Below are 12625 nucleotides of genomic sequence, written 5' to 3' on the forward strand. Positions count from 1 at the left end.
AAGAATATAAGCAAATGGAATTGTCACGCTGGAACAGAGATGGAGTGGGAGAGCAATGAAAGAGTTACTATGATAGAGGGAGACATCATGGGGTAAGGAAGAACCTGGGTGCTAGGGTAGTTCCCAGGAATCCACAAGGATGACCCCAGCTTAGACTACTAGCAATAGTGGAGAGGGTGCCTGAACTGGCTAACTCCAGTAATCAGATCAGTGAATATCCTAACTGTCATCATAGTGCCTTCATCTAGTAACTGATGGAAGCAGATGCAGAGATCCAGAGCCAAGCACCAGGCTGAGATCTAGGAGTCCAGTCAAAGAAAGAGGACAGGGATTCTATGAGCAAGGGGCATCAAGATCGTGATGGGGAAACCTACAGAGACAACCAAACCAAACTAATGAGAACTCATGGACTTTAGACCAACAGCTGTGGAGCCTCTATGGGACTGGACTAAGCTCTCTGAATAAGGGAGGCAGTTGTGTAGTTTAATCTGCTTAAGGGGCCCCCTAGCAGTAGGATCAGGATCCATCCCTGGTGCATGAGCTGTCTTTTTAGAGCCCACTGCCTATGGTGAAACACTTTGCACAGCTTTGATGCAGGGAAAGTGGCTTGGACTTGACTCTACTGAATGTACCAGGCTCTTCTGATTCCCCATTGGAGGCCATACCTTGTTGGAGGATGAAATGGGGTATGGGTTGGGTGGGGGAAGGCTGGAGGGGTAAGAGGAGGGAAGAAAGGGGCATCTGTGGTTAGTACATAAAATGAATTTTAAAATTTAAAAATCCTTAATATAAATAAATAAATACACAAATGTCAGTGATTTAAAGTGTCTAAATAATTTTCATTTATATTTGCCTCATAAATATTTTAATATTTTAAGTATTGTATTATTAGAATAGAACAATGTAAGGTTTTCAAAAGTATCTCATTTCTTCCCAGATAGGCAGTTAAAGTATAAATTCTAGGAGGATTTGGCCTGCCAATAAAAGAGAAAAATATCATGAGTAGAAATGCCAGTAGAAGTTAGTGTGCCTCTAAATGTGAAGTTCCCTCTCCAAACCAAACTCAAAAGCCAATTGAACTAAGTGATTTCTGGTGACTTAATTATAGATGGCCATAGAATTTCAGAAAATTTCAGAGTAAGGCTTTGCAAAGAAAAGAACACCTACTGATATCATATGTCTATCATCTAACAGCTTTGTAGCCTGGAACTAGGTATTTACTGTGTCCTGTCTTTCATTTTTCTACACTTAAAAATGGAGTAATAACTAAAATATCTCGTACAGGAAATGCCTTGAAAGTGCTGCTTCAAGTTGCTGCATAATGGTGTTTATAGACAGGAATTCACCTTAAAGTAGCTTTGTTATCCCTTCAACTGTACAGCAACAGCAACAAAAATAGAAACATAAGTCACAATTTTTGGACATCAAAATTCACCATGAGTCTCAAAAAGGTTTGCATTATATGGTGAAGATGGTGTTGATTATACTAAGATGATAGTGATGATTATGATGATGGAGATGAGATGCTGATGACCTGACCATGGTGATGATGTTGTTTATAACATCATCAGTATCTGTAATAGGACAGAATATCAAACACGTTTGTGAATAGTGGGAACATAGTGACCTCTCAATGTCTCTAAAGCTTTGCATAGAGGCAGAGATCTAAGTTTTGGAATCATGTAGGCTTAAGCTCTATTATCCTTTTTGTTAAATTTAAGAATAAACTTATCTTAAAGTGGACTGGGCAGGCGTCTCCATGACAGGTAAGGTGACCTGCTGACATCCCACGCAACCTAAGTCAGAAGCTCATTTTTTAGTAAAAGGGGGACCTGTAGGGCCCTGCCCCTCCCTGTTTTGAATAACTGTTGCCTTGCTTGCTGACCTTGACTTTGATATCCTCCCTGTGCTAATTCCCTGCCGGGTTCCACCCTCCTGAATGCTTAAGAGAAGTTCCTTGTCTGTGTATCCTGCATAATGGGCGTTATCAGCTTAGATGCAAGATTGTAAAACATCAGTATCGAACTTCAGCCCTCCGAGGTTCTCCCATTGTGCTGTAAGCCTGTATTTAAGACCTCTTCCCTCCTTCAATAAACAGCATTCGGCATTAAATAAATGAATAAATGAATAAATAATAAATAAATAAATAAATAAATACAAGAAATACAAGAAATAAAAAAAAGAATAAACTTATCAATAAGGACACTTACTATATATCAGATGAGGAATAAACTTTTATTTTTCAATAGTTAGCAAAGAGTCATAACTTTTTAATTGTAATTATTCAATCATTATAAGTACATCCTATTAATTACCTCAATTATGGGATTTTGCTGCAACTTTTCAATACTTTGGTGTTTTGTATTTTTCCAGCTCTTCTTTTTATCACAAGAAAAATAAATGCCAATACTTGAAAGGGGTAGTGCCATATGAGCACAAGTTAGGACAATGACTAAATCAAAATCTTGGTTTAAGACTTTGTAAATTAGTTTATTTTGTGTTAGCACAGTAAATCTCCTGCCTTTCATAAGGTGGAATAATCTCATAACAAAAGAAATTTAAATTGGTTGTGGTGACACAAACCTGTAATCCCAGTACTCAGGAAGCTGAATTAGGAGAACCATGAGTTCAAGGCCAGTCTAGAATATATACAAGACCCTGTCCATCTTACAGGGTTTATTTAGGGGCTGGAAAGTTGAACCCATGGTTAGCAGCACTGGCTTTTCTTCCAGAGGATCCATATTAGGATCCAAGTATTGTAACCATCTGTAACTCCAGTCACATGGATCTGACCTCTTCTTATGGCCTCAATGAGTACTTCATGTATTTGTTATACAAATACACCTTCAGGTAAAACACCCATACACATAAAAAAAATAGTATTTTAAGGTATTTATTAGACTAGAATTTTAGAGATTTAAGAGTATAGTTCCTACAACATGACATCTATGTTGGGAGAGTTTTGAATTACTGCAGGACATCTCATGGTATGAGACAAAAAGTGTGTGTGTGCATGTGTGTGTGTGTGCGTGTGTGTGTGTGTGTGTGTGCGTGTGCGTGTGCGTGTGCGTGTGTGTGTGTGTGTGTGTGTGTGTGTGTCCTCTTACCTCACTTCCTTTATAAATCATTGAGACCCAATCCTTGGAGGCTCACCTACATGAATTTATATACTCCTAAAGGCTCTACTTCTGAACATCATAACTCAGTTAAATTTTCACCCTGTTATTATCTTAAAACAAGGATTAAAGTACAACATGTGACCTTTTGTGATATCTTGTTTTTAGACAAAGTCTCATATACTCCAGGCTAACTTCAATCTGCTTGATAGCTGAGACTGAACTTGAACTCCTAATCTCCCTGCTGCCACCTATTGAGAGCAGGAATCACAGGCATAAACCACAGTGCCCAATTTCACACTTGAAACTTTGGATGTTACACTAAAGCAATCCCAAAGCCATAGGAGAAACATGGGATTTTAGAAATGTATTTATATAGCAAGATGAGTTTCATAGAATAAATTCAGGTTAGAGATTGAGTGTAAGATTTTACTGAACATGGTAGTGCATGCATGCCTTTAATATCAGTACTTGGGAGGCAGAGCCAGGCAGAGTTCAAAGATAGCCTGGTCTGCTTAGTGAGTTTTGGGCCAGTCAGAGGTATATAGAAAGACCCTGTTGAAAAACAAAGTGTGAGATTTGTAAAAATATAGATGCTCTCTAAAGCATGAAATTTGTATCAAACTGTGTCTACACAGAGAAAACGTGCTTTCAAACCAACCCAGAGAAGAGAAGACTTCTCCAAGCATGAAAAGAAAGCAAGATGCTGAAAAAGAGTAGCAAATACATGGAAGAACTGCCAGCAATGATGTCCCTAAAGACAGGAAAAGAAAGTGAACAAGAAGATGAGGCCAGTGCTGGGGTACAGTGGGTAAAGTCACCTGACACCAAGTCTTATGATCTAAGTTCAAACTCAGAATCCACATAGTAGAAAGAGAGAACTGGCTCCAAAAGTTGCCCTCTGACCTCCACATCTGTGCTGTAGCATTCCCATGCATGCATACACACATGGGCACAGACACACAGACATGCAGACACTCAGACACACACATACTAAAATGTAATTTAAAAACCGTTAAGAATGAGTTACTGACCCAGAGGCTGTTGTGAGATGCTGAACCAAGATTTACCTGTTGAGTTGGTAAACAAAAAGCTTTGAGATGCAGAGCTGACAGTAAGGAAGATTTATGGCTTCCTAAACATGAGCTGAACAATGGTTACAGCCATAGATATGATTAGACTGAACTCTACACAAAGAACTATAGGAAACTACGGAATGCTGAGAGCTAGAAAATTATTCTTCCTTCCGGATCACACCAACTGGTTATACAATACCAAACAGTCAGCCCTGAAAAAAAATATACATGCAAGTAATATTATACAGACTGGTGAATTTGTGCTTATGTGTTTAAGAGTGTGTGTGTGTGTGTGTGTGTGTGTGTGTGTGTGTGTGTGTGTATGGTGTGTGTGTTTATGTAATAACAATCGATGATAAAAGAGACCATAAATTTAAAGGAAAGCAGGTAGAGGTATATGGGAGAGTTTAGAGGGAAGATGGAAAGCATGAAATTAGATAATTATAATCTCAAAGAGTAAAATAACTTTTAAAAAGGTTAGAATGCTTACAAGAGAGAAGCAAAGTAACTTAGGGCAGACATTATATATAGATATCTGAAGAAGTGTCTTTAAGTAAAGACAAAAATGTGGTAGATGGTAACTACAAGATGTAAAATACTGAGAAATATGATTAATTTGTTTATTGTTATAACGTGTTAATTTATTTGAAGGAAGATATGTTGGTAATGCTAAATTATGTAGTTTTTTCTTTTACTAATAGTTTTCTTTTAAAACAAAGTACTTTTTCTTCATCAACAATAATACCTTCCAGAATTATAACACACAGTAAAACAAAAAAAAGTTTCTGAATATGTTCATATTCCTAGCATGTTACACAATGAGATTCAAGTATGGTTGATGAAAATGTGAAAGAAGACCTTGGGTATGAAGGTTATTAACTTGTAATGATATTATTTGTGTCATAGATAGATGCTAGATAGGTATGAAGGTAGATTAAATAGATAGATATATAGAAAGAAAAATGAAGGAGGGGCCTATTAGAGACTTAATAAAGACTGACTTTATCATAATTGGGTAGAAACTTGCACACTGTTTATTTTCATTGTGTCAAGTTTACTAGGGCATTAACACTGTGGTAAACTTATTACAGTGGTATTTTCTTACTGAGAATTGAAGTTGTTGAAATGAGATGAGAGCCATTGTCAATTGTCACTCCTGCCTTCACTGTTGGTATTGATTCTCTCCAGAAGACATGAGGAGAGAACAGCCTGGGGCAAAGTGACTCTTGAGCCTAAATTCCCTCTGCAATCTAGCTTCTCCAAGGCCTTATTGAAAACTGGTGATGGTTGGACGAACAGGGAGACAAACTCAGGGACAATCAGCACAGCTCTCTTCTCCAAGACCAGATTTGGATTTCCAGGACTATTGAAACCCATTTCAGAAATTGACCCTCATTAGAAGTCTTTCTGTTTGTTCGTTTAATTTGTAGACAACCATACCCGAAATAAGCTCAACCTGCTGGGTAGTGAACTTGAAACCCTGCTCTTCCATAATGAAGGTCATTGCTGAGGGACATGCATTAAGGTGGTTGTTAAATTGCAGAGTTTTCAAGGACTTTCCATGAACTCCAGCTGTAATTCCAGACTGGTATTTCAGTAAGTCAGAACAACTTAAAATGGTCTATTTCCCCCATTCTCTCTGGCAATTTGCTATAAGTGCTGATTATTTTGTCAAGACTTTTGAGCTCAGAGCACTGACTATAATATCTTCAGCCTTTGATGGACTATGGCTAGAGGAGTAAGCATTGAGAATGAAATGCCTGGCTTATTTCAGGGAAGAGTTAACAGTGAAGCAATGTTTACTCAGCTTTAGTGGAGCCAGAGTGAATGCTAATAAGTAATAATTGAGAGTCTTTAGTTTCATGTGATATGTTGAGTCTGGATAATCTACACATTGTATGGATCACAATAGCAAGCCATATATAAGATAGAATTCTGAAAATGAAATAAAAAACGATCTCTGCATTGTCTTCAGAACTGAGTAGCAGCCACATATAAAATACAAATTTCTCAGTATTTATGCTTTAGGGATTAGAAATAGTGTTAGCTTTTAACTAAGGGGATGTTTACTTGATATAGCACATAGAAAGACTGTCCACCCCACAGCACGACACACTTGAATTCTTGATTGTTTAGAATTTCTTTCTAACATCTCCATAAAATTTTTTTTGTTGGATTAAAGACTCACAAAAAATGGTGAAAACTTATCAGTAACTATTTTTGAAGATCTATGAGACATTTAAATTTACTTCAAAGTTATTTCTCAAACTTAGCAAAATTTTAATTACTAAATTTATATGAAAAACCACATGTGTTTTGCATTATAAACATATCATATTGGAGGCATAAAAATTTAACTCTATTAATTATTCTAAAGCTCTATATTATATATTTAATATCATTCCCAGTATATAGTCACAAATGGGGAAAATACAAAAATTATAATATGAAAATAATATAATCCATATTTTACTAAAGATCTAAGAGACAAAGATTTATTGGTGAATTAATGAAGACCTAACCTGTATTCTTCATTGGACTGAGAAGCAATATGTTTCTATTTATTCAATTTATATTTCCTGGTTCATTATTGTTGGCACTCAACTATCTTAGTATAATAATATAAAGACAGATTATTAATAAGACTCTGAATCTGCTTAAATCTGTTTTTCAAAATATTTATTTATTTTTGTTTAATTTTATGAGTGTTTGCCTACATGTATGAATATATACCTCTTACACACCTGATGCCCACTGAGGGTAGAACAGGGCATTGTATCATCTGGAACTCCAGTTCCAGATGGCTTTCAGCTGCCGTGTAGGTGAAACCTCTACTGCTTTAAGATTGCGCATTTAAATAACAGACCTTATGGGGGAAAATGAAGCTGGGCATAATACTCAAAATTTATTTAAGTCTATGATCACTGCAGTTAATGAGAGCAACAGTGATCATAATAAAACTACTAAATTAAAGAGCATCTTTGGGCTGGGCGGTGGTGGCGCATGCCTTTAATCCCAGCACTCGGGAGGCAGAGCCAGGCGGATCTCTGTGAGTTCGAGGCCAGCCTGGGCTACCAAGTGAGTTCCAGGAAAGGCGCAAAGCTACACAGAGAAACCCTGTCTCGAAAAACAAACACACAAACAAACAAAACAAAACACACACACAAAAAAGAGCATCTTTGTTTCTACAACAAACACTCCTGCAAGTGTAAAATTTCATTCTCTGTTGGGAAGGTGACAGCTGCTTCATAGAATAGACTGGCATAACATCTGAGGCTGTGGAGGATGAAGAAAGAGAACTCAGTGTGCCCCTCCGGCTCTCAGCAGACAGTCAGACTAAGTGGACAAGAAGCAGGAGGAAACAACAGATATCTCCAACCACCTTATGTCTCCATAGCTGGATTGGTTAGCCGTCCCGTCCCTGTGTTGTCTGGGAAATATGAGCATGCTACAGAAAGTCATACAAATCTATACTACTTTTTTCTTATATCATCATTATTTCTTAGTTATCAAACACAAATGTTCTACTTTATATTTCAAAGGCATGTTTTACCAGAACAGATGGTATGTAGAAACTCAGAGACTATGTAGTCGGGAAAAGAATTATGAACTAAGCAAGAAAAGAGTTTGAGTAAATAACAGACTAATCTCATATCTCGATCTCATATATATCATATATCAATTCTAAACTATGGTGTTGTCATTTTATATTATGAGAAAATTTTTACAATATATTTGATAGTTAGCTGAGTGAATAGATAAAGAAAAACAAGTTTCTGTTGGACTGAACTACAGAGAATAGCAAGCAAAAACAAAAACAAAACAAAACAAAACAAACAAAAACATTTTACCCCCACAGAACCTGCCTTAAGGGTAAAATCTAACTCAACTTGACATGTATCAAAAGTGCCCTCTTTTTAAGTGTAAAATGCCATGCATCCTCTTTGTGCTGCTCTGCTTCATGACTCCTTACCATCAATCCATCCTAAGGCCTATAAGTTCTCATTTCCAAGACACATCTACTCTCCTCAGCCTTCACATTGGCTCAGGTTAGCTGCAGATCTTTCATGTTTGCTATAATTCATATGTCATACACCATCTCCCTGTGTCAACTAGAACACACTTTCAAAGTGACATTCTGACTGTGCCTTATTCTTCATAAATTCTTTCCATGGTCATCAATTGTACTTAAAACAAACAAACAAAGAAAGAAACCATAAAAAGCAAAGTTCAATCCAAACTCCTTAACGTAGCTTTTGATTTTGACTTCTAAGGCCATTTCTTATATAAGTCTGTGACGCAAATAGATATTACTCTTTTCCATTTACTCCCCAGTGCCATTGTGACTATTGTTTTGATTGGTTCCCAAGCCTACTGGATATTTCTACTTACTGGACCATGGAATTTGAACACTCACACCTAGCTCCTCAAGATGGCCTTCCCTTTCATCTTCCAAGATCTTTTCTCAGTGTGATTAACTTTACAGTCTGTAAACAGTAGATGTTCTCTGAACCACACTGTGCTCTCATCACCATCTCTATCACTAGATTTGCTTCTTAGCACTGCTCTGATTGCCTTTCTTTATTATTATAGCTCTAGGACAGAGTACAATTCCTAGCAATAACATTGCTTAAATATGTAATAACAGGGTGGTTTCTGATATGCAAATTAGGGAGTACTGTTTAGTTTGTAGGACTTCTAAGAGGAATTTTATTGCCTTATTGCTGTTGTTTACCTCAATGGTTTCCCTTCTTCTGATCTGAACATTGATGATTTTAGATCATGTGTTAGCTTTGTTGGATTATCATACACATTTTCAGGAAAATCAGACAGCTCTATTTCATGCTACCTTATTCTAGAAGCTGGGATTCTAGGCAAAAGACGTCACTAAGGCCATGGAGGCATTTCTTCTGGATGCTCTGGAGAAAGACACTCCCTCTCCTCTTCCTAGCCTCTGCTGTTTTAGGAACTCAAGCGTTTTGTGGTTTGTGGTCACATAACTCTAGCTCACATATCTGTTTTCCTACATCTTTTGGTTTATTTTATCTTCTTATGAAGATAGTCAATCTATTATGGTTATTTGATTTTGTTATGCTCATCTTAACTGGATTCAACCACAGTGGTGCTATTTCTAAACAGTGGCACTCTCCAAGGGTAGGTGTACATAAACTTTTGGGAAAGACTCTTCAAAGAAGCACAGGGTATTTCCTAAGACACTGTAATCCTCTTGATGCATGACCATGTTTTTCTACTCATCCTTGAATGCCTCCTGTGAGCCACAGAGCGATGTACTTGATTTAATGATTTATATAGTTTTGTAGAAAGTTCAGTTGTTAGATGCAGAACACAAGAAGTGCATCTGTGCAAAGTATTGGATACAAATTTCCCTATTTCACAACATCCCGAAAGAGTACCAAATGCCAGTGAAGCAAATGTACAAATGCAACACCGTGTAGTCAACATTCCAGTTCCACACCATAATAAAAAGAAGCTAGGATAAATAAAAATATAATTAAGTCACAATTAAATCTCACTAAAGATCTTGGAGAAAGAAATTACAGTTGAAACTGAACATCACTATTGATAAGAATGTAAGCAAGTTATATATTTTAATTGCTTCCTGAGCATTTAAAAAAAGTGATTAGAACATAGATACTGGATTCACAGCTGGTAAGAGTAGACATTATATTATCCTACTAACAGAATTCATTTGTATTAAATATACCAGTTTCTCTGTTCATTTATGCCACCCCCCCAAAAAAAACTCAGTACATCCTAAAGAGGAGAATGAATAACTGAAGTATAGTGTATTTAAAGAATGCAGTAAAAAAAAGAACAACAGGAGAAAGGGCTGACTAACAAGGATAGATTGCATAAGGAAACAGAACAGCATGTAGTATACATGTACAAATAATAATAGTGTTTTCTTCATATATCTCATGAATCAATAAAGAAAATGTTAATAAATACTGAAGTACAAGAAAACTGCAAATTAAAAACATAAGATAATTAGGTAAATATGCTAACCTCCAAGATTTTTTTAAATGCTTCAAGTTTAACCTACAAAGAAATTAGTAGAGTTGACATTGTAATACTTATATTACAAGAGCGAATTAGAGTAAAAAAATCCACCTGGGATAGACATTCACTAGCTAATTAACCAGGGGAGAGAACAGAAGCAAAGGTAGAAAGGAAGGAACATAAAACCAGGCCATTTGGGGAAAGCCAGAACTGAGACAAGTTCAAATGGGAAATCATTAAGACATCAAAGCAGAGCAAAACCATTAATAACATTATTCTTAGAATGTAAGAATGTAGGAATTCATGCTCCATGCTTTCAATCTTCTCTACAAACTTCTCATCCAATGAAACATAGTAGGATCTTTTTGCTTGTTTTATTGGGTTTTTTTTGTTTGTTTTTTGCTTTTGTTTTTTACTTCCAACCAAATTTTCCCCTCCCTCTTTTCCTCCCAATTCCTGCCCCCACCATCCCTCTACTCGTTCCCTCCATCCACTCCCTCCACTGTTTCTTTTTAAATAAGGTCAGCCTCCATGGATTAGACAGCCAAGATATATCAAGTTACAGTGAGACTATGCTCTTTCTCCTCTATTAAGGCTTGATGATGCAACCCAGTAGGAGGAATGGGTCCCCAAATCAGGCAACACAGTCCAAGACAGCACCGACTCTCACTGTGAGGAGTCTCATATGAAGACCAAGTTACACAACTGTAACTTATATGCAGAGGGCCAAGGTCAATTCCATGCAGGCTCCCTGGTTGGCGGTTCAGTCTCTGTGAGCCCCTATGAGCCCTAGTTAGTTGATTCTGTGGGTTTCCTTGTGGTGCCCTTGACCACTCTGGCTCCTATAATCTCCTCCCTTCTTCCATAGGATTCTCCAAGCTCTGTCTAATGTTTGGTTGTGGCTCTCTGCATCTGGTCCCATCAGTTGCTGGTTAAAGCCTCTCTGATGACAGTTGAGGTAGGCATCAATCTTCTCTGGGTCTGTGGGTTGTAGCATGTTTTTTCATTTGCTTCAGAGTTAATATCCACTGAATGAGTCAGTACATACCATGTTAGTCTCTCTGGATCTGGGTTACCTCACATTAGATGATCTTTTTCTAGTTCCATCCATTTGCCTGCAAATTTCCTGATGTCATTGTTTTTAACAGCTACATTATGTAAATGTACCATATTTTCTTTATCCATTTTTTGGTTGAAGGATATCAGGGTTGTTTCCAGTTTCTGACAATTACAAATAAAGCTGCTATGAACATAGTATGAACATAGTTGTGCAAGCATCCTTATGGTGTGGTGGAGCGTCCTTTGGGTATATACCCAAGAGTGGTATAACTGGGTCTTGAGGTAGAATGACTCCCAATTTTCAGAGAAACTTCCATATTGATTTCCAAAGTGGATGTATAATTTTGCACTCCCACCATTAGTGGAGAAGTGTCCCCCCTACTCCACATCCTCTCCAGCATGAGTTGATTCTTGTGTTTTGTATCTTAGCTATTCTGACAGGTGTAGGATAGAATCTCAGAGTTATTTTGGTTTGCATTTCTTTGCGACTAAGGATGTTGAACATTTTTTAAGTGATTCTTAGTCATTTGAGTTTCCTCTGTTGAGAATTCTCTGTTTAGATCTGTACCCCATTTTTAATTGGATTATTTGGTTTTTGATGTTTAGTTTCTTGAAGTTGTTTTTTTTTTTTTTTTTTTTTTTTTTACATATTTTAGATATTAGCCCTCTGTCAGATGTGGGTTTGGTGAAGATCTTACCCTATTCTGTGGGCAGTTTTTTTGTCTTTATGACAGTGTCCTTTGCCTTACAAAACTTTTCATTTTCACAAGATCTCATTTGTTAATTGTCGATCTAAGTGTCATTCCAAATGTCCATCTGTGTTCCATTCAGGAAGTTGTCTCCTTGTGCCTTTGAGATAGAGTCTCGGTATGTAGTCCTGGCTGTCCTGGAGTTTGCTATGTAGACCTGGCTGGCTTGTATCTCATGGAAATTCTCCTGCCTCTGCCTCGTAAATTCTGGGATTAGGGTATGAACTGCCATGTCTGGCTCACAGTAATCTTAATAGTACTTGCCCTGCCACCATTGGATGAGATACAGAGTAAAATTTAAGAACAGTGAAGTCACTAGACTGGTTCCCAGGTGTATGCTGACACTAACTTTTCATGAACTCTGTTTTAGTACATAGACAGTCTTGTGGTGAATGTCGATAGACTTTCTTTTGAGACACTATCTGTGTTGACTGAAGTTTTTAAAAATAACGACATTTTTAATTTCCATATAGATGTTTCCCTCAAATATAATAGCAGATGGTAACCTGTCCCATCATGTTCTTATGATACACTATGCTTCTTTATTAGAACAATTATGGATCATGAAAATATATTTAAGTGTATGAATGTATACATTGTACAG

The sequence above is a fragment of the Peromyscus eremicus genome, chromosome 4 (assembly GCF_949786415.1).
Source record: "Peromyscus eremicus chromosome 4, PerEre_H2_v1, whole genome shotgun sequence".
Classification (NCBI taxonomy): Eukaryota; Metazoa; Chordata; class Mammalia; order Rodentia; family Cricetidae; genus Peromyscus; species Peromyscus eremicus.